Genomic DNA, 23,639 nt, shown 5'->3' with positions numbered 1-23,639 from the left:
ACTCGCCGCCCAGTGTAGGTGGGAAGGACATGGAGGTGCCGTCAGCTGGGTGGGAAGGCCGATCCCAGGAGGCAACACTCTGGGGTCCACGCCAACCCCACCCCTGACTGATATTTTCAACAATTCCGTGATAGGCACTGGAAAGGACATTTGGCCCAAAGGCCACCACTCTTCACAGCTTAGCCCCTCAGACACATGGCAGGGGGTTCCTCAGAGAAACCCAGAGACCGGTACACAGGCTGAAGGGAAGGAGAAGCAAAGAAGGCAGCTTCTCTCCAAGGAGAAGCCAAGGGCCCCATGGACCCTAAGGGTCTGGTGCTGCTTGCAATAGGTCCTTGTGTGGTCTATCAAGACAGAGAAAAAAGAGGACAAAAAAAAAAAAAAGTATTAGGAGGCTGCAGGTTTTCCTGTAAAGAGCTTAGACTTTGGAGGTAGCTCCTAACACTGCCTAGCTCTGTGACTTTGGGCAAGTTACTTAACTTCTCTGAGCCAAATCTCTAAAATGGAGATAATGATACCTTTCCTGCCGGGCTGGTGTAAGAGTCAGAGAAAATATGTACAAAGCACCAAGACGGTGCCTGGGGGTGTCTTCATAATGACGATGATGACAGTTACAGTCTGGGTCTCTGGCCTTGTGCTGCGTCTCCTTCCCCAGGAGATGGCCAGCCTCCGTCTCTTCTCACAGGGGAGTGTGACTCCAAAGAGGGGAGGCCAGGCTATGAGAACCTGGCCCCGCTGTCTCAGAGCACCTATGTGCCCTTGGGTGGACTCCTCAGCACCCAGAGATCAGGCACAGCCCTGCTTGGCTTCTGCAACCACAAGGTGGTATGGCCAGCAGCCATGGGAGAGTTCTTCTTTTTCCAAAGTATGTTTGCTGTATAAACACAATCGTAAAATAGAAGCCAAGTGTCAGGGATGGCGGGGTCGGAGCAAGAGCGGGGAGAGGCGGCGCTCCTGGCGCTGGCCAGCCGCTCCCAGCCCAGCCCCGGCGGTCAGTGTGGAGGAGGAGAGGCCCTGCATCCCATCATGCTGTCAGGCCTCACAGACCATACTTTCTTCAAACCTCACTTGGCTGGAGCCATTTAGAGAGAGGGTCAGGGGAGGAGGCGGCGGCCAGGGAGTCAGGCTAAACTTCTCCCTCTCTCCGGCTCCGAAAAATAACCCAGCTTCCACCGCCTTGTCATTTGATCCATAAAATTCACTGCCTGGGTACTTAAGATACTCCCCTGGGGCTGCATCTGTGTGATTCCGATTCAACAGTGGAATTACTGACCGTGGAGATGGTTCCACCATCAAGTAGCCGAAAGGATGAACCGGGTCTCAGAGATGCTCTGAGCTACATATGCCTCCGGGGCTAAAATCGAGTGGGAAGATGAGAATGATGACTTGGGGGGCAGTGCAACCCTCCGAACCTTCAAAACACAGCACTGAAGGCAAAAACTTGCATCAGTCAGGAGGAAGTAGTTAGAAGGGGCCCAAACTGTCCTGGCAGCTGTCTTAACCCCCAGCGTCCCTATGGCTACGGAATTCCGTCTCCTTACACCCGCTGCCCCCTTGACCTTTCCTGCTCCTTCTCCTCACCCCCCCTTCCTTGCCCGGGACTCGGGGACCTTAAGCATAATTCCAAATCGCCACCAGGTGTAGCCACCCCACATTCCAGCCTGGCTCGGACAACTTTATTCTTCAAGGAGGGTGAGGAGTCGGGGGAAGGTGCAAGGGGTCTGGAAAAGGCATGCTCGTTTCTGAATCAAATTCAGATGTACTGAGCTCTGTCTGCTCAGAAGGAAAACTTACAGCCCGCAGCTGCGGCACAGCGAGCACAGGGATGAGGCCACGGAGGGCCCCCGCATGTTTTCCTTGGCCTGCACACAAGCCGTTGACATCATTTCAGACTTCGCCATTCATCCACTGCTGCTGGGAGCTTGTGTGGCTGTGTGAGGCTGTGTTCCAGAGTCCGGGGAAGGTCTGATTGCAAATTGGGTGGTGGTGGGGATGGAGGTGGTCCCATTGAGTTTGTAAAAACAAACAGAAATGCACTGAACCTTGCCTTCCCTCCACCGGAATGATGAGTGAAACGAACCCCCACCCGCTCTGACCAGCCCGCTCCCCCAGGGCAAACAGACCCAGGCCAAGCCTAGCGGAGACCCAGAGAAGCCTTTGTTCTGTCTGCACTATTTTGGGGAATGATGACGAATGTTCACCACAGGTAAGAAAAGCCGGGGTTCCAGTAGCAAATTCTATCACATCCTTCCAGACGTCACTTGGGCCGCTCTGGGCCCATCTGCATTCTCCTGCAAATCCTGGGTAGCAGGAAAACTCTGTTAATGGTTCCCAGAGGTCTCAGAAAAGAAAATGGCAAAAGTAGGAAACGTTAATATTAGGAAACAGGGCATGTGTGTAGGTGCACGCGGTGTAGGATTAATAATCATTTTTAGGAGACAGCTCTCGGATGCCAGGGATATTGTCAAGGAGTCCCTCTTTTAGCTGAGCTGCCCACGTCCTTGCATTCTCTCAATTCTGGTAGCATGGAGTGAGGTTGGGACAGTGGTCAAGAATTAGGGCATGCTTTGAGGCAGGATTAGAGAGCACCTCTGACCCCCTCCCTACCAAAGTCACTTCCCATGCTGAGAATGTGAGACTTTGTGTTTCCCACCATGGGCAAAGCTCTGGACCTTGTCACTGAGAAAACCACCCAGGCTCTAGCCACCACGGAAGTGAATTTGAACCCTGACAGAGGTCACTCTTTGTCCTATAGCAGCCAGGCCTGCTCCTCCACAAGGACTTAGGAATGGGATCGCTTCTTTCTCAAAAATCATTTGACACAAAGTGTCTGAGGAGGGTACTCCATGCCAGGGATGCCCACCTAACTCGGAGCTGGAGAGGACCCGTGATGTTCCTAGAAATGTTTAACCACCAGTCCATTCTGGGGAAATAGCCCTGATCTGTAGCATTTGCCAATTTCTATAGTGTAAGTACTCCTATCAGGGTGAACTTCAAGCTACCAACTGTTGGGAGACGAGTCACTGGTCTCTTGCATTTCTGCACAATGTGTGAGCAAAGGTTCTGATGCTTTTGTTCTACACTTGTTTTAAGGATGTTTGGTTTTCTGTCTGCCTGCCTGTCTGCCTGTCTGTCCCTTTCTCTCTCTCTTCTTCCAACGCTGGAAACATAGGACTCCATGTCCCTAGAAGATGGGAGGAGATATCTGTGATGGAAAGACTCCTGATCTCTGAGTCTGTTCCTATAGAGGAGCCCCCCCAGGAGAGCCGTCCATCCAAACATCCATATGAGACTCCGTGTGAAGGAGAAACACACTTTTCTCATGGTGCAACGTTGATATTTAAGGTGCTGTGTATGGTACGTGGCAGTACTTGGTCTGACTACTACAAGGAGCCACCACTGTTTTCTCCCTTTATAGATAAGGAAACTGAGGCTCAGAGGTGAATGGACCAGGAGTCATTACTAGCAAGGTGGCAGAACCAGGATCCAAACCTAGACCTGTGTGCTTCCAAAGCTTTTTGCTCTGCTTTGCTGACTCTTCCTGACAAAGGCCCATGTGTGGTTAGGGTTCTGAGGTCCACAGATTTGCCCAAGGTGGGAAACAGCTCTCCCTGCCAGGGAAAGCCAGTTATCTTTTGGTAATCAGTCCCGCCTTCAGGGAAGTCGGGCAGTCTGACCATCTGCAGCTTCCAGGAAGATTGATTCCTCGCGTCCGAGCCACTGCTGTTTGGGGCAGAGCGAGGATCCCCCGAAGAAGTCTTCACCTGATGAGTGTTGTGCCTTCAGGACAGCTGGCCAACTAAATGAGGGCCCCCCACAGCCACTGAGAGACCCCTGTCACCATGGGATTGCAAACACCGCAACAATTCAGTAGGAACTCATACCATGAAACTGCTGAACACCCACAGTCCCCCAGCGAGTCACAGCCAGGATGACCAGGACCCTGGGAAGCAGCTTCCTGGCTTTAACTTACAAACCATCCCAAGTGACTGAAGCTAGGCACATTTGAAGCACTTATTGAGCACCTGCTGTGTACATCACAACTACAGTTATGACTTTCGCGACCCTGTTGCAGAGACTGACAAAGGATTTCATTGCTCCTGTCTCCGGATGTGTTTGAAAGAAAAATCTGACAAGGGTACTAAAATAAGGTCACACCTGGTTTGACATTTCATGAATCATCTTTGCGGCAAAGGATTAACAATATGTAAATTCAGGATGCCCTCTGAAAATGCCCACAGGAAATGGTGCTGGTGACGTGGAGGACACATCCCCCTCCTTCCCCAGATGTGTCCTGGCGCCCACACACAGTAAACACGCTGAAAGTATCTGTGAAGGGCTTAGCTTAAGAAACAAGGGTCTTCTTAGCTGCTGGGTAGACCTTACTTGTTTCCCGAGCCCTCCAGAAATGTGTGAGATTCACCTCCGTGCTAACTCTGAATCCCATGGAGGCATTTCTGCCACACTCTTTCCCAAGACACTTGAGAAACACACAGGCTGCCCAGCCAGGGGTCTGAGTAACCATTCCCTCTCTGAGCCTCTGCCCTGAGGTCCCACGGTCACTACTTCCAGGCTCTTGGTGCTTCTGACGCAAGCTGAAGACCACAGCCCGAGGTGTGAGTGGATAAGCATGAAATGACTAGCTTCAAGCCTGAGTTCCTGTCTGCTGAGCTCTGGAAAATGCGAAGTTCACAGACCATTTCTTTCTCTGGGGCCTGCCCAGCTCCTCCCAAGTCCTGGCATTCGACAATCCAAGAGTAGTAATCGTAACTAATAATAGAAATCACTTCCAATCATAACACGTGGCCTGATCTTACTATAGAGTCATAGGGATTAAAATACTCTCTGTATGAAAGAAACTGTTTGTCTCACAATTCGACCTTTGGCAAACACAGCTCCTAGGTCCCCAGCCGTCTCCCTGGGCTGGCCTGTGCATCTGTGGAAAGACCAGTCTGTGCATAACTTACAGGGGCCCCTGCCTCTAACACAACTTGTCATCTTACGCCCTACCCTCCTCCCACCGCCACCATTTCCCCCCACCAAAACTTGCACGTGAGCTTGTTTCTCCCCTGGTCAAAAGCCGTGGGTGGCCCCCCATTTTAGGTAACATCCAAACCACTTTGGCACTAAATGCCCCAAACTCTATACCAATCTTATATGTTAGCCCTACTCCTCCATCCAGAATCCCATGCTCTAATCAAAATTATCCATTCATTTTCCCTGAACACATTTTTTAATTAAATTAACATTAAAGTAAAATGCAGCGAAGTACACAGATCCTCAGGGTACCTACCATCGGATGAGTTCTGATAAAGGTACACAACCATATTACCACCCCCTCAGTATGTCTGTAACTCAGAAATTTCCCTCATGTCCCCTTACAGTCAATTCTCCCCCCTATAGGCAACCACTTTCCTGATTTCTGTCTTCATAGGTTAGTTTGCCTGCCTTGAACTTTATATAAAGGAATCACACAGTATGTCCTCTTTTGTGTCTGGCTTCCTCTGTATAATATAATGTTTTGATATTAACACATACTATCACAGGTATTGGTAATCTGTTCTTTGTTAATGATGGCCAAAAGTATTCCATGGGATGAATTTGCCACAATGTTTTTATTCATTCACCTATTGGCAGATACTTGGACTGTTGGCAGTTTTTGCCATTACAAATAAAACTGCTATGAACGCTCCGGCACAAGTCTTATTGTGGACATTTGTTTTTCTTTCTCTTAGGTAACTACCCAGGAGTGGAATTGCTGGAACATAGGATGGGTGCACTGTTAAGTTTGTTAGAAGCTGTTAAGCTATTTTCTGGGGTGGTTGTACTGTTTTGCCCTCCCACTACCAACATACGAGATTGAACATCCTCTTCATGTTCTTTCCTCTGAGTCTTTGTTTTCATGATTTCCTATACCTGGAAAGTCCCATGGCTACTGCCTGACTCTTCTCTCCCATTAGTCACCTCTATTAAGCCACCCAAACTGTATAATACCTTAAACTCAATGGTGTTTCCTTCTCATTCACATAATGTCCAAGGTAGTTTTACGTCAGAACTGCCAACCCCAAAGACGGTCATCCCCAAAGAAGGCTTACCATGTGACCCTGGGCGTCACCATTTAGTCAATGGATGGAGAACGAAAGGATGGAGAAAGAATGTTTTTCTTTACTGACTTGGCCCAGAGGTAGCCATCATCCCTTTGGCTCATGTCTCACTGCTGAGAACTAGTCCCAGGCCTCCCCTACATGCATGGAAGGCTGTGAAATGGACACGCCAGCCAGACAGCGCTTACCAACCACAAGTCTGCACCATGGGAGGGGGGACACAAGTCTCTGGTGTACACTTGGCCATCTCCACCACACCAGAGGTTAAAGTTTTACCCTCCCTTCCAATCTGACTGTCTCCATTGAAACTGTCCCACAATCCGTGTGGAATTAATCCCTCCTTCCTCCATACTCCCGTCACACTTGCAGTCCCTCTAAGTACTCAGCCCTTAAGACCCGCCTTTCATTAGTCATTAGTTAGTTCCATGTTTTGCCCACTAGATGGCGACATCCTGGAGGGCGCTGGCCATCTTGGATCCCTGTGTTTGGCATGCAGTGATGCCTCCCTAAGTATTTGCTGGTAGAGACATATGGCACCCACCAACTCCTCCTCTTGGACACACGACTTGTCTACAGTCCTCAATTCCCCAGCATCTAGCTGAGGCCCTGTGACTCCCCTGGCCAGTGCAACCCATGCCACAGCAAGCTGGCCACCTCCCGGTTGATGCAATAAGAGAGGGAATGCTTCCCTATATTCTAGATCTCTTCCCTTGCCTGGCAGTGGGATGTGGAGGCTCCAGTAGAGGACCCAAGACCTGACCCAAGCCGAACCCCTCTGCTGACCCCACGGCTGGGATCAGGCATCATTTGTTAATCAGTCAGCCTACCCTAACACACTCACAGTGTGTCAACTGCAGCTGCCAAACTCAGGGACTTCAACCAGTTTCCTTGTCTTTCCATTTCCTTTCATTACTTCTCATGGCGGGCCAACAATCTGACACCCGGCCCCATGCTAGTGTGGGATGTCAGTGTCTGGGTAAAGAGAGCTCTTACAGTTTAAGTTTAGCTCTGGTTTTGTAGTTCAACCTGTTAATAACTTCACTGAGTCTTAAATGTACTTCTCTTGTGTACCCCACTCGACTATAAGCTCTTAAGAGTTAGGTACGAATTCTTCCTCTATACTCTAAGTACATCACTATTCATTCACTTAGGAAATATTTACTGAGTGCCTACTGTGTGTCACTTACTATTCTAGGCATCGAAGATAGAGCAGCAGAGAAAACAGACCAAGTCTCTGTCCTCAGGGAATTTACGTTATACTGGGAGAGACGGTAATAAACAAATAAATGTGATGATTGAAAAAAAAATGGGAACAACAGAAATCCAGTCACATAGCCTCGTGACTTTCATTCCCAGCTCCGGGCACAGGAGCACTTTCACATTTATTTGAGTCAATAATTGATTAATGTCTGTCTCACTCCCAGAGCTGTGGGATCCATGAGCATGGGGCACCCCTCTAGCCTCAGCCTCTAGCACAGTGCCGGTGCAGAGCAAACACTCCGTCAATAGTTCCTGCATCAGAAATAAAAGGAATGGGGGTGCCTGGGTGGCGCCGCCGGTTAAGCATCTGTCTTCGGCTCAGGTCATGATCCTGGGGTCCTGGGATCAAGCCCCACGTTGGGCCTCCTGCTCAGCGGGGAGCCTGCTTCTCATACTCTCTCGCTATCTCTGTCTCGCTCTTCCAAATAAATAAATAATTTTAAAAAAAAAGAATGAAAGAAAAGGAATGATGATGGCAATATCTACGACCTGCTGAGAGCTGACTATTTTCCAGGCACCATGCAAAATGTTTGCGGGCATTATCTCATTCAATCCTTACACCACCCCTGCGAAGTAGCTACTAATATGTCCTGAGGGAAGTGGGGCCCAGAGAGGTTACATGACCGGCTCAGCGTCACATGGTGAACAGTGGGTACAGACCCGATATTAAAATTCCCACACTTGGCTCAAGACCACACTGTGCCACGCAACAAGAAGTGCTTTCATGTGGCCTATATATTCTTTCTCCACAACGAGGAGCAACCACTATGGGCCACCGTCTCTGTGAGCCGGAAAATTCATCCCCTCCCTCACTTTGCCCTGGCCAGCTCAGGCGGCCTTCCCCGGCAGATGGAAGATGCATGTTTGTGGTAATTACAGACCGTGTTGTCCTTTTCATTTATGTCTTCACAATCCAGCTTGACATTGTGTCATAAAAGTTTATGTACTGTGTTCTCTCCGCTCCTTACTAATATTCTCTGGCATTCTCCCTGGCCATCCAGAATCAATACTATCGCTCCTCTCTCAATAAAGTAGGGAGCTATGAACAAGGCCCAAATGTGCACAATGGCTATTTGCAGCAATTAGACGTCATGCTGAGAAATGGCCACACTGAAGGAGAGTGGGCCAGATCTAAGGACCAGCGCGTCCCTAATGTCCCTCACTGGGGACCCTGGAAATTGGACTGCTTAACAAAATACCCTCTCTCCTCTCACCTCTTCTCCTTCTCACACTCTCTGTGTCTCTTTCTTCCTCATAAGAGATAAGGAGAGAGAAGTGCATTCAAATTAGGGACCCCAGCAATCGATTTTTACTTGCAGTTGGTGGATTGTAATCAATGTTAATTAACCAGATTCTTTTTCAGCAGAGGCTGGGATAGGAGAGTAACTGCACAATATTTTTGACCAAGACGACAGATATTAAGGGGCTTTGGTATGATCGGAGAGCAGGAGGGAGAGGGAAGGCAGGTGCTGAGGGAGCTCGGGGGAGAGAACAGGTGCACAGGAAGAGCAGAGATTGAACAGTCTCAAGGTGGTCCTATCCGTAGGCTCTGGTAGTCAGTCTGGAGGCTCAGCCTTTTACAGATCTTCTGCCAAGGAGCAGACTTCCTGTCCCGGGCCCAGTGGACTACATGGGGGACGTCTCCTACATTGTCAACTGTCATGGGCAGCCACCAGGAGGGTGGCAGGTGACTCAGGCCAGGCCCCTTCCCATGATGCTCATCACTCGGGAGTGTTGCTCATACCTGAACAATGAAGCACAATGAGAAGATGGAGGAATTTAACAACGGAAGGTTTGGGTTTGAGCATGAGAAGGTGCTTCCTGGCTCTGGAACTGTGGGCAAGTTACATAACATCCAGACCCTCCATTCACTCATCTACAGTGGACATGATTACAACTGACCTCATGTAAGACTCAAATCAGATTGCATATGGAGGCACAATGACATGCTATGGGAATGTCAGCAGCGACCACTGTTACAAGTAACAAGAACAATGCCCCAGGGCCTCTGATGGCAATCAGCCAGTGTATGAAATGGGACCGGAGGTTCCCTACTGGTCTCTAATGATGTAGGAGGTTGTTTTGGCTGTTATCTGTGCCAATTTTATTTGAAAAGCTCATCTATCTCTAAATAAAAATCTAGCATTGAGGAGAGGACTCCCAAATGGGCTAGTGCTCCTTCTCAATATCCCAGAGAAGTAAAGGAAAGTGATTAACGGTTGGAAACATGGTACAGCTGCCAGAAATCAACCCAAAAGTTGTATCTGCTTTGAAACAGTGCAAGTATTACAAATTTTCGGACAAAATAGAAAATAAAAACAGAAAAAGCCTATGGGTACCATCTCCTTGAGCAACTTATCATGGTCAGGTTCTCTGGGCTTCCCCCAGCACCATTTTGGTCAAATGGTGCCTCTACTTCCAAGTGACGCTCCGAAAGCCTTCAATCAGGAGAAGGGCACCAATAATTTTCATGTTCTTCCAGTCAACTGGGGGTGAGGCAGTGTGTTGAGGAACACTAGTAGAAGCTCATAGGCAGGAAAAAGATTTTAATTACCTTGGGTGGCCCCTTGGTCTCTGGGATACAGGAAGTCCCAACTATGGTGATAAACTCTAGCCCCTTCTTTCCCACACAGGAGTCCACCATTTAGGGAAGGTGAATGAAAGAAGAGGTTGTCAAAAGCTCACGAGTTCAATACACTGCTGAGTATCCAGCACAAGGGAGCATTCCCCTACCACACACAGGAGACTCAGAACATCTCTGCCCTCGAGTTGCTCACAGAATAGGGGGGTTGGCTGGGGGGAGCCAAATTAAGAGATGCTCACCATGCAGGGCATGGGGGAACACAGAAGAGGGCTGCATTCCCTAGCTGGGGCTCTAAAGAAAGGACATTCTCAGGGAAGAGAAGGACAAAAGAGCAGAAGGGAAAATGAACTGAGGAAACAAAAAAGGGAGGGAAAATCAGGAGAGAGCAGGGAAAAGAAATGATTACCTCACCCCAGGATTTATATACTAAGCTCATATGCAAATCTTGCCTCATTGATCTGTGACTTCAGTGAATAAAACTGCCTTTTCTGGCGCTATTGATTGTGAAGCAAGCTGAGAAGACCAGGTCAGTCCTGAATAGACGGGGGGGGGGCAGGGGGGAGCTCACAGTGGGTGGGCTTTGCACTTAATTAGGGAAGAGCAATTGCCCACTGTGACCTAAGGCACATCCTTGTGGAAGTAGGTATCTCCAATAGTCCCCCCGCCCAAAAAAAAAAAAAAAACCCACTGTATTTTGGCAAACAGGACCACGTCCACCATCCCAGAGCCCTAGAGCAGGGGCCTCTCTGGGCCTGGTCTAAGGGCAGGGGGCCTGGCACATCTTCAGGGAGCTTGATCTCCAGAAACTAGTGGGATTCAACATCGACCCGCGAGAGAGTCTGAGCCTTGAGTATGGGCAAATCTGAACAGTTGGGGAAAGTGGGACAAGCTTCCACATGGTGCTCCTGGGAGCAACAGTGGAGAGATGGGAATACCGGAAGCCTCTTCACCAGCTCTGCAGCAAACATTCCCCAGAGCTGGGTCAGCCTGGAGGGCTGGGCATACAGAGCTCCACAGGGAGATGTAGCCTTAACACAACAGAGGTTGAGAACAAGAACACGATGATGAAAATCCTGTCACTCTCCTGCTGAAAATTTTTCCAGTGGAAAGCCATGAAAAGTTATTGACTCATTTTTCAGAGCTTTGTCTCTTCACTGTTAGCAAAGGAGGTCTTTCAGTTACACCTGATGTTATCAATCTTGGATGTGAGAGTAGAGGGTAGAGACCTCACCCAGATCCTACGATGGATGCAGAAGCATAAAGCTGACCAATCATCCCAGTCAGCCTGAAAATATTGAAAATACTGTGTCCTGGGAAATCTCTTAACTCTGGACACTCCAGGTCAGTTGGTCACAGTATGCATGACCATCAAGCAACCACCAAGGCCCCACGCAGGGCCATCTGAAGGGCCATCTTAGCCCCAGTGAGGCTCTCCTTGGGCCCGCTTCACAGCCCAGCTGCTTCCTCTGACCAGTCTCCTGGCCCTCCACTTCCAAAGGGCTGAATCCCAAGGTTCCCTCCCCAACAAACACCCAGAACTCTGCCTCAGAGGCTGCATCCTGAGACCTCTACTGAAATTTCCGTGAAGTAATAAGAAAAAGAGAGAGAGAAATGTGATGCATGAAATCGTGACCTCCCATCCCAAGAAGATGAACTGAAGTCCTAACCGCCACCCCCCCCCCCCACCGACACTTCAGAATGTGGCCTTATCTGGAAATAGAGGCTTCGTGGGTATACTTAGTGAAGTCAGGTGAGGTCATGCAGGAGTAGGGTGGGCCAATCCGATAGGACTGGTGTCCTTTCAAGAAGAGAGAGGGGCACAGAGGCGATAATGCCATGTGAAGATACGGAAACACGAGAGAGAAGACAAAGGCAGGCACGGAGTCAGGCAGCTACAGACCAAGGCACGCCTGAAGCTGCCAGACACTGGAAGAGGGAGGGATGGATCCTCCCTCAGAAGCTTCAGGGGGAGCCTGCTTCTGCTGACATGTTCATTGCTGACTTCCAACTTCCCAAACTGTGAGAGAACATATTTCTGTTGCTTTACATCACGCAGTATGTGGTACTTTGTAACACCAGCCCTAGGAAACTAATAAACAATGTTAGAAGGCAAAGAAGACAAGAAGGAGAAGGGCCACAGAAACAATGGAAGAACTCCCCTTGTTGAAGCCAAGGGCTATGGACCCCTTCTGAGGGAAAGTCAGGAAGTCAGCCTGGGGTAGGGGAGAAGAACAGTTCAGGCTTGGACCCATTCCAACAAACCCTGGAAAATACCAGAGGCCAGGAGAGAGTCCAGCCTGGGGCCAGGGCCTGGGGGTCCTTGTCTTGCAGGAGTATTAAAGCTGTGGAGGCAAGCAAGCCCAGCAGAGAGGATGTGGAGAGAGGCAAAGGGCTTAGGGCTGATGCTTGGGAAGTCATCACACTCGAGGACTGGAAGAGAAAGAGGGATCTAGAAGATCCTGACAGGAGAGCAAGAGAAAAGCAAGAGAAGGAGATCATGGAGGGAGACAGGAGAGGAGAGATCCAGACACATCAGGGAAGGCGAGCTGAGCAAGAACCAGGCGGTAACAAGTGGATTCAGTGCTCTCCTGCCTCAAAGGCTCATTACACACCTCTTCATTAGGCATTGTGTAGGATCAGTGAATACAACAGAGAGCAGGACTTACCTGCCCTCACGATGCTTGCAGTCTTGGAGAGAAAACAGAGGACTTGGGGCAGATAGGGTTTCTCAAACTCTGTGGTGAAGAACAAGTTGTCATTTTCTTTGTGGATTGATACCATGTCACATAAATGTCAAGTCGCTATAAAAGTCATGAACACTTACATTTCTGTACTTGCCTGCTCACAGACTGACATTGACTGCCTACCACATCCTGAGCAGCATGGCTGACAGAGATGATGATTGCCTACCAAACAGCTCCTCTCTTTTCCTACTCCACCAAAGACATCCAGTGTTGCTCAGGGGGCTACAAGACTACATTTCCCAGCTAAAGACAGGCAAGTAGACAGCTTCTGGTAGAGCTTATAGAAAAGTTCCATAAAGGGAACAGATTCATCTAGGTGACATTCTCTTCAGTTCCTGCACCTTTCATGGATGTGACGCTTGCATTCCAGCAGCCATCTTGCAACCATGAGGCAACACTTGGAGCAAAAAACTTGAAGGACCTAGGTCTTTGTTGATCATAAAGCTACTACACCAGCTCAGGACAGCCCATCTCCAAATTTGCCCTTACAGGGAAAGAAAATTAAACTTTTATCTTGTTTACACCACTGCAATTTGGGACCATCATCAAGTATATTTTTCATCTGTGTCATGAGTTAACAGGCACTTACCATGTAGGGTGGTAAATACTATTACCACAACAATTAGGGAAGGACAATTACTATGGAATCCAGAGAAATTGCCTCTAACAAGCTTGGAGGGTGGGGCGCCTGGGTGGCTCAGTTGGTTAAGCGACTGCCTTCGGCTCAGGTCATGATCCTGGAGTCCCGGGATCGAGTCCTGCATCGGGCACCCTGCTCGGCGGGGAGTCTGCCTCTCCCTCTGACCCTCTTCCCTCTCGTGCTCTCTATCTCTCATTCTCTCTCTCTCTCTCAAATAAATAAAATCTTTAAAAAAAAAAAAAGCTTGGAGGGAGGGTTGGGGAGAGCTCTCTGAAAGAAACAATGGCAGAATAAAATAAAATAAGGAGAAGTAGGGAAAGGGATTAATGGGGGAAAGGAGCTTCCCAAGCCCCCACATTAAATCCAGTTTATGCAAAGACCAGGAGATGAGAGGGAATGGGGCCATAGGAAGAACTCCAAGTAGTTCAGTGTGGCTGGAGCAAGAGTGCAAAGAGGGCATGGGAAGGGAAGAAAGAGAGTGGTCTGCCTCAGGGCTGTGGCTGCCAAGTGGTGGAACTTGGTTGTCACATGAACAGAAGGCAGACACCTGACCTTCTAGAAGCTTCTCTCCCAGCTGAACTCAAGAGAGAAACTTTCAGGAGACAGTATTATGTGCTAGAAATCAGACAGCACTGAGTAGTCCTGAGCCTGTCTCTGATGAAGGGAATCCTGCTCAGTTGAGCCAAGTTGCTCACCCCTTGGTTCCCATTCCCAAATCTGCAAAACAGCCTTCACAACACCATGCCATCAACCTCACAAGGGCTCTGTGAACACAGGTTGTGATATCCTACAAGTAAGGAATGTAAAGATGCCATGTTGAAGCCTCTCATTTTACTGGTAAGGCACAGGAGGCCCAGAGAAGTCATCCCAGTTACATGGAGACAGCTGAGCCTGGAATTTAGCTCTTCCAGCGATCAGGCTGTTTTTCTTTTCCTGCAAAGAGCTGAGTGTTATGCACATGAAGTGGATGGTTATTGTTCCTGCCAAAGGGAACACAGCAGAGCAAGATGATAGTTTATTTCAAGAAACCTAGTACTTGAAGGTGCTTGGAATAACACATACTTTTGAAACTAACTAAATATTTGGAGTGTGTCTTCCCATCCTTCCTTTCTGCTCTAAAAGCAAAAACAAGTATCTGTAATTTGGTGAGGGGAATTGAATTAGATAAAAGGGAAAATCGAATTCAGTAACCACAGATGTGAAAGTGCCCCCTCCCAAAGTATTTAGACCAGATTCACATCTTTGGAGGTAACTCTTAAGTTTCCACAGAATCACTGAGAAAACACAGCCAACCCCCTTTGGTGACTTCACAGTGGCTCTCTGAAAAGGTCACTGTAATCCATCCTCTTCGTTCCAAAAACTAGCATCTCTGAAAGCCCTGTTGGGATGACCATTATTTGGGGGACTACAGAGAAGATTCGTAACCAAAAGAAATAATATTACAGTAGTAACTGTTACTTATGGAAAGTTTGCCTGTATCTGGCTTCATGCTTATAATAACCCTGAGGTATGAGAACTACTGTCCCCATTTTCTGGATGAGGAAACCAGGCCTGGACCCTCCACTGACTTCCTTCCCATCCAATCAATTACCAAGCCCTGTTGAATCACACTGTCTCTTCCATGGGTCTTAGTCTTCCCAGTGCTTCCTGGAAAGCCCAGTGCCTTCTACTCACTTCTTCCCAGATGTTCTTGTCTGGGAACATCACCCTCCGTTCCCAGATATGTATGGGATATTCTCAGGTATCATGGCATCACTGCACACTCAAAAGAACTTGTGTTCCCTTGAAAACTCCCCATTCATCTGAACTTTTTTCCTGTGAGTCGATTGCCCAAGACTGAACAATACATTCTCCATTTTACCCAAAGAGGTCTATTTACAAACTCCTGAATGTACCTTGTATTTATTTCCTACCCTTGCTCACGCTGTTCCCTCCCTCAGGCTCCACTAAAATGCCACCTTTTCTCTGAAATCTTCCCTGATCTTCCCAAGAAGAAGGTGCTTCAGCATGTGAAAAAAACGAACAAGGATGTTCACTACAACGCTGTTTTTAATTGAGTGAAAAATTTCAGAAGATTGGATCCAACTGTTGATTAGTAACAGACATTAGGGTGTACCCATACAATGGAATATTATACAGCCAGTGAAAATAAAACAAGGATAAGATACATCTACATGTACTGATAAGGGTTAGAGAACAATATGTATAATATGGTCCCAATACATAAAAATGTTCTATATCGGGGCACCTGGGTGGCTCAGTCAGTTAAGTGCCCACCTTTGGCTCAGGTCATGATCCCCCAGGTCCTGGGACTGAGCCCTGCATCGGGCTCCTTGCTCAGTGGGGAAATTGCTTCTCCCTCTCCCTCTCCCCCTCACCCTGCTCATGATCTTTCTCTGTCACTCTCTCTTTCAAATAATAAGTAAAATCTTTGAAAAACAAAGTCTCTATATGCATAAAAATTCTGAAAGCCTACAACAAAATTCTTAATAATGCCTATCTCTGGGATTAGAGATGGAGAAGTGGAAAACTTTACTCTTTTTACTAAATATGTTCCTAATTTATATTCATTTTTATGGCAGCGAATTACTTTTATAATACCAAACTTACCCATTTTGGGAAAAAAAATTTCCTCGTTTGAATTGCTTATAGCCCATAGTATACTTGGAGGGTCTGGATATGTCTTACACATCTTTTATCCCCTAGGGCATGCAGCACATTGCCTCACATGTCAAAAGTTGTCTTAAATTGGGATATTTTCATTGGGTATAAAGCACTGACATAGAAGATTAAATTTAAGAGCCCTGCTTCCTGGCATTTCCTCATATATATTGTGGATGTTCCTGACACATAAACACACACATAATTCACTACCACCACCTTCACACTCACGAGTAGAAACTAAACAAGGCAAAGAATGCATAACCATTCTTCAAAGGGAAACCCGTTCGTCAGATTTGGAGAGAGAAGCTATACCACTCAGAGATCTCAAATAAGGGGGAATAAATGAGGATGAATTTGTTGACGCTTATCCAATCCCTGTTTTCTCATGGTTTTAAGGTTTTAAAATGTCTCTGGGAGATACTGTATTATAACCAGGGTCAAAATCTATCACCTGGATAAAAGAAACGGTTTAAAGCGTCAGTTAAGGGATGGGAATGTATAGGCTTCTGTACTTACCTCTCCCTGCTTGTTTGTTTGTTGGGAGCCACTGTAAATAATTTAAACTGCTGAGTTATATTCTTGACTATCAGTCACTGTGGTAAGGTGTGAAACCCAGGCAGCTGGAGTGTCTTGTCAAAAGACCTTCTTAAGGACAGGAAACGGGGAGCCAAGTGCCCTTTCAACAGACAGTAGCTATGACTGCAGGATTCTTTGGAGACCTGGGGACATACCAGAAGCAGAGTTTCAAAAATAGAAATAGAAATGTCTGGCAGACTGAAAAAGAAAACCGGGCTCCAAAATTACCCACAGATAATAGCAACGTAGTCTCAATGGCTGGACGCGGATATTAGTGTGTATTGTCACCTCCAAAACCAGCCCTCCCGCCCCAAAAGATATTTTTAAATGTTAGTTCGACCTCCACCACACTCGTTCTTGAGAGGTGTGAGTTCACCAAAATCGCTTTGTGGGTTTGTGATCTGTGGGGATATTCTCATCCATTAATCATAAGCCTTTATTGATGCCGACTCTGTGCATGTCAGGGTAGAGGGTAGAAAAGAAGAAAGTGAGAACTTCCACCATCAAGGAACTGAGGCAAACATGCAAGAGTTATAACTACAAACTTAGGCAGGGTTCATGCTGTGTAAGGTTTCAGGGGATTTGTTCACCGGAAAATTTTTAGGTGCCTCTTAAGAGCCCTGCAAATGCAGAGAACCCTGTGAGACACCAAAGAAATATGAGATGAGACTCAGATGCTGTTCTCCAGGACCTTAGCGTCTTCTTGGAGAGTGCAAGACTTTCAATGGGAAACAATGTGAGAACAACGGTATTGAATAAAATACTGAATCATGAAGTACAAAGAGAAGTGATAAATTGAGGGTTAAGCAAAAGGACAAAAAGTAGTTGAAGGCTTCAGTTTCATTCACTTCTACACACATTTGTGGAACTCCGTACTACGTAGCAGGCATTAGGTAGACACTTGGGAGAGGAGACTAATATGACAATTTTGGACAAAACAGATTTCTTCCCCTCAAAGAACCAAGAGTTTAGTAAGATAGACAAGACATATGTAAGTAAATACAACTAATACCAGATGCTGTCAGTTGGACTTAGTATGTCTGGGTCTTACCCACACAGTCCAAACACAGATGGATAATGAGTTCCAAATCACTTAGGAAGATTTTGGCAATGAAGAAGGAGGAGAAGGGGGAGGAGAAGGAAGAAAGAAAAAAAGAGAGAGAGAGAAACAAGGAGGAGGAAGGAAAGGAGGGAAAAGAAAAGGGAGGAGGAGAAAAAGAAGGAAAAGAGAAGGGGAGGGAAGACCTTGAATCAGAATGGCTTAAACCATAAGAAATTTGCCATTCACGTAACTTCAAGTCCAGAGGTAAGATGATCCCAGGTAGACGTTACTTCCAACTCTCTGCCCCGCTGTCCTATTAGCTTTTTTCCGAAGCTAGTTCCACGTGGCTGCAACAGTTCTAGGCATCTCTTCCAGATGTGGCACCAAAGAGAAAACAAGGGACAGTGTGTTTAAAGGTTTCTCTCCCAGAAGACCCGCCAGCAGACTTTTGCTCCCATCATATTGGCCAAAGTCAATGTAGCCCTGGAGCCATGACCTATACAATCATCTGCCAGGAGCTGGACCCTGTGCTAGACATTATATGTAAGACCGAGTCTCTCATTCACAACATGAGGAAACAGTAACATAATAGCCAGACACAGCACCGTGAGCTCTCAGAACACTCAAGAGTACAGGGCGCCTAGGTGGCTCAGTCAGTTAGGCATCCAACTCTTGGTTTCTGCTCAGGTCATGATTTCATGGGTTGTGCAAGAGAGCCCCAAGTTGGGCTCCACACTCAGCAAGGAGTCTGCTTGAAGATTCTCTCCCTCTGCCCCTCCCCCTGCTCACTCTGTCTCAAACAAATAAATCCTTTTTTTTTCAAATAAATCTTTTTTTTTTTTTTAAAGAGTGGTATTAGGCGGGGGTGGGGAGTGGAAGAATGAAGAAGAAGAAAACTCATGGAACAGTAAAAGTAACTGGCAGAAGAGGAGGGGGGTCATAGGCAGTGAGAGAAGTAATTTCCCAGACTAGAGGCAGAATCTGAGTCTTGACCAGCTCGTGTTCTAGGCACTGCCATAGTGCGATATTCCCGGTGCCTGGTGAACTGGCTGGAAAATATTAACCCTTCAGTAAATGCCTAAACACCTGAGTGAATTAATGAGTGTGGAGTCTGAAAATTAGCAGGCAGTTGTGAACTTCTGGTGGGAAGCCTGGGGTCCTTCTTGCTGTGCACAGGAGTTAGAATTTCATCTTGGAAGACCATGGGAAGCTGCAAGATGTTTTAAGTGCAAGGATGGCACGATCACATTTTGGTTTTGTCAAAGACCATTCTCACTGGAGTATGGTCAAAGAAAGACTAGAAGCAAAAAAAAAAAAAAAGAAAGAAAGAAAGAAAGACTAGAAGCAGCACGACAGGTCAGCAAGAGTCTGCATAATAATAAAATCCAAAGCGGATCAGAGACCAGTCATCACCACCCAGTGGTGAGTCTACCACACAAAAAAACCTGGATCTCTCTTCTTGGCCTTGCAGCTGCTTGGGTGTCACTGCAATGCTTATGACCTAGCATCCTCTTAAAAGAGTACCCTCTTGCTACTTAAAACAGACAAAAAGCCTATTATTAGTGGACCAGCTTCTGGAACAAGATATTATATATATCAGGACTTTTTAAGGTGTGATTTCTTTCAAGTGCCTATAGAGATGGAGCATGGGATTAGCCGAGAGATTTCCTGCCTCCATAAAGGACTCAGCCCATCAGCTCTTCCCTGCCTGCTTCCTGTGGGCCCAGCACAGCTCACTCCCAAAGACCAACTGCTATGGGCTGTCATTGCCTCATCTATTAAAAAAAAAAAAAAAAGGCAAAGGGGCGGAATCAAAACCTGATTTAGCCTCAGGGAGTTGTTGAGGGTGAAGAACATTCTGTCTGCTAGGTGCTCTGAACTCTTCAAAAGAGTGAAGAAGGTGTATTATTCATGCAAGACAGTGTTTTTCACTCTCCTCGCTGGGGAGTGGAGAAGACAGAGCACCGTTCCCACCCTTCTACCCCACCCCCCACCCCCCCGCACACTCTGGGCCCAAGCCCAGCCTCGGAGACATGGGGGGAGGGAGGCAGGGAGGGAGCACGTTGCCCGCAGCCCAGCCCTGAGAGAAGAGAACCCGTGGCAGGTGCAGGGTAGGCAGTTCTGGAGCAAGCACCCAGCCCCTGGCCAGCTGTGATCTGGGCCAGGCTCAGAGGCTGCCTGCTCCCACCCAGCTCCCCTCCAGGGCAGAGACCCTCCCACGGCCGCCCCCTCCACCTTCACAGAAGCCCCATCTCAAACCCTAGGTCAGAACTTGAAGCCCATTAGTAATGAATCACTGGGACTAGAATTCGGTTCAGCCAATGCACATTTGTCGGGGTAATAATCAGGGTTTTTATCCATCTTGCACATTGGCCTGTTTTTCCTTTTGGCTACAGTCGCCACCTGAAGAGGATTAGAGAAAGCAAAATATTACAATTCACTGGAGATCACATTTCCCTCTCCTCACCCTTTACCTCCACTTACTGCTGAAAAACAAAGGCTCAGAAAGGCTACCCTGGTGCTCTGGAGCCTGGGGCGGGGGGAGGGGGAGGGCACAGAGGAACCACTGGGGCCGTGCCGGGTGGCGCAGGCTCAGCCCCACCTGCTCAGGCCGCCCGCTTCCCTGGCTGGTGTCGAGGAGCTCGCTCTGCCACATCAGCCCAGAGCTTCGTCATGCATGCAGCCAAATGAGAGCTGGGCTTCCAGAAGCCCGTGCAGGGGCCAAGAGAGTCGATGTTTTTGCCTTGAGGCAAAGACCTCTGGGTGAAAAATGTCCTTGGAGAGAAGCTGGCTGTGTCTTACGTTTTTCCAGAGGGGCGCAAAAGGTCCAATGTCCTCACTTGTGCTGACAAGAAGACGACAATGGGTCTCCGTTGCCACGACAAGCCGCCTCTCACACTCGCACACTCAAGGCACAGCCCACCCCCCCGCCTTCCTGATGAGGGAGAGGAATTTGATGATCTGTTTTTGTGGGCGCCCCAGAAGGGTTTGGGGGCATTTACCAGTTTGTTTCTTCTCCGGGACAATTGTTGGATCTGCTCAGAAGGGAGCCTTGCTGGGATATTCAATATCATGCATTTGTTGCTTTAAAAATACCAGTGCCCCAGCAAGAGAAGGTCATGTACTTCTTATTGGCACATGGCCCCAGACGCGGTGTTTTCTTTGTCTTGGAGAATCGCTTAGGTTTAATGGGTGTTGCATACAAAGAATGATGGGAATTTGGTGACCACTTCAAAAAAAAAAAAAAAACTTAAAAACCCCAAAACAGGAGAAATCAAACAAAAACAGGCCATCCTCAGTTCTTGCCCCGGACCCTGACGAGCCACTCAAAACAGTTCTCCTCCTCCCTCAGGAAAGCCTTTGGTGGCACCAAGGACCTCGGGGTGTCTTTGGTGCGATGGAAGCCATTCTGTAATGCCCAGGGCCTCATTTTCTCTCCATGGCTCCAGGAGCAATTTCCCTCCACCTGTCCCATGGGCTGTCTTCGGCTCACCCTCACCGATCCCGTTCCAGGGTCCCGTGAACTCCGGGAAGTGATTTCAACATGGTCATTTCCTGGAGAACCCCCACAGAAGCAGGAAGCTCATTCCATGGTGTTTTCTCCTAAGATGTCCTGGCTGATTCTTGCATCTCAGTAAGTCACAATCCATCCAAGAAAACAAGGTAATAATTACTGCAGAAATTGAAGAGTGGGGTGTTCCTAATGATCACTATTTTCTTCGCCCTCAGGCAACCTGCTCTTCGGGTGCCTGCTTCGTGGCATGTCGACTGGGGTAGGAGGGCTCCACGCCTACATTTGAGAGGGGACAGAACATTGAGCCATAAAGGGCCCTGAACATTCCACCCCTGACCTTAGTTTGCCTGGCGTATACACACTATTTTTCTTTTCTTTTTGGCTTTTCAAGGCACTCCGGGAAGCAAATCATTCAGCAAGGTCTGCATCTCCTCCCAGCCCAAGGTCCTTAAGGAAAAGGGCCTGGCCTGGTTCACCTCTGTATTCCTAGCACTGGGCATCCCATAAATATAATGATAGTATTAGCTACCACTTAATGAGTACTTTACCTTGCACCGAGCTCTTTGTAAATATTATCTCTTGCTATTAAATATGCTGGATTGAATTTAACTGATTCACAGAGCAGGAATGGCACTTATTTAAGGGGCATGATGGTAACCCAGATGTGGAATCCGAGAGACTTCCATTCAAATCCTGACTTTGTCACACATCGGTCACTTGAAATTTGAGTTTTCTCATGTTTAAATTGGGGGAAATAATAGTCACCCTGGCTGCTCCATAGAGCTGTTGGGAAGAAAATACAAACAAGTATTAGTAAGATATTTCTTTCTAAGTTTGAACATTTTTTAAAAATCGAAATGTCCCTACAAATCTAGTGGTATCAACAGCCAGATTACCACAGTGGGGCTGTCACAGTTTATGAGGAGGTAAGGTATGAGGAGAGGTCATACTTCCCCAAATATCTTCCCCACTGATGATCATAAATTATTCCCTCTCATCTGGCTCATAATTCCCACAACCAGCATGAGTAATAGCGAGACAAGTAAAAGAGGTTGTTGCCAAGTCCCTGGATTAGTTATCTGTTGCTGTGTAACAAATCAGCCCCAAACCAAGAGCACCTGGCAGTCCACAGATCTGTCTCTTGCTTCAACAGTGTTTGGACAGAACAGACCCAGAGACATCAGCCTCCAACCATTTTTCCAGCCATCTTCCTCTGCCACCCTCTGCCTCTGGAACCAGTCAACACCCTATTTTGAGCTTAGCTCCTTATTACTGATCAGCCAGGAGCTCCCAGATTCATCAGAATTGTTCCACTGAAGTGGAGGCCACTGTCAGCTGCCTGGTCAATGCGCATCTGCTGGCCTCCTACCCCTACCTCTCTTTGGGCTTCTGTTTCGACCATGACAGTGTGGCTCTGGGGGGGCGTGAGCCCCTCTTCTGCTAGTTGGCTGAGGAGAAGCACAAGTGCACTAAGCGTATCTTGAAGATGCAAAACCAGTGCAGCGGCCATGTCCTCTTCCAGGATATGCAGAAGCCATCCCAAGATGAGTGGGGCAAAACCCTGGACACCATGGAAGCTGCCCTAGTTCTGGAGATGAACCTGAACCAGGCCCTTTCAGATCTGCATGCCCTGAGATCTGTCCAGGGAGACCACCATCTCTGTGACTTCCTGGAGAACCACTTCCTGGATAAGGAGGTGAAACTCATCAAGAAGATGAAGACCACCTGACTTCACCTCTGCAGGCTGGCTGGCCCCCCAGACAGGGCTGGGTGAGTATCTGTTTGAAGGGCTCACCTTCAAGCATGACTAGGAGCCTCTGAAGCCCAGCAACCTTTGAGGGCCCCCTATGGCATGTGCCTGAGCCTCTCCCTGCAGCCACTAGGAAGCTTTTTAACTGCCCTGGAGCCCTCTCCCAAGCTGTGGACCAAATGGAAACAAGAAAGCTTTTTGCAGCAAAAAACCCCCAACAAATAAACAAGCAACAACAACAGCAACAAAAACAAATTAGCCCAAAACCTAAGTGGCTTAATCAGCAATGAACATACCATCTCCTGTAATTTGTGTGGGTCAGGAATTTGGAACAGCTTTGCTCAAGGTTTCCTGTGATGTGTGTAGTTAAGATTGGGGCTGGAGTTGCAATTATCTGAAGGCTAGACTAGCCCTGAAGGACTCACATCCAAGACGGTTCACTTACACAGTGCTGGTTGCTGGTAGGAAACCTCAGTTCTCCCTCACATGAGCTTTTCTATGAGCTGCTTAAATGTCCTCACGACATGGTGTCTGGCTTCTCTAGAGTGAGCAGTCCAAATGCAAGAGCAAGGAGGAAGCCACAATGCTTCTTATGACCCAAGCTTGGAAATCACAGACCATCACTTCCACCACATTTGATTATTTTTAGAAAGTAATCGATCGTTCAGGCCTGCACGAACTCTTCTCAAGGGGAGAAGAATTAGGCTCCATCTTTTAAAAGAGGAGACTTGTCAAAGAATCTTTGGATGTATTTTAAAATC

At 47.7% G+C, this 23,639-nt stretch overlaps 1 pseudogene; it reads left to right on the top strand.

Annotated features, from left to right (window-relative positions):
• Nucleotides 1–915: 915 nt before the first annotated feature.
• LOC114212424 (ferritin light chain pseudogene) lies at nucleotides 916–22,939 on the top strand (annotated as a pseudogene).
• The last annotated feature ends 700 nt before the right edge of the window (nucleotides 22,940–23,639 follow it).

This window comes from Eumetopias jubatus, unplaced genomic scaffold (assembly GCF_037043125.1).
Source record: "Eumetopias jubatus isolate StellerSeaLion01/CBP00866 unplaced genomic scaffold, mEumJub1_p1.0 scaffold_15, whole genome shotgun sequence".
Taxonomy (NCBI): domain Eukaryota; kingdom Metazoa; phylum Chordata; class Mammalia; order Carnivora; family Otariidae; genus Eumetopias; species Eumetopias jubatus.
Note: the sequence above shows the minus strand (reverse complement) of the source record. Positions and strands in the feature narration are given on the sequence as shown.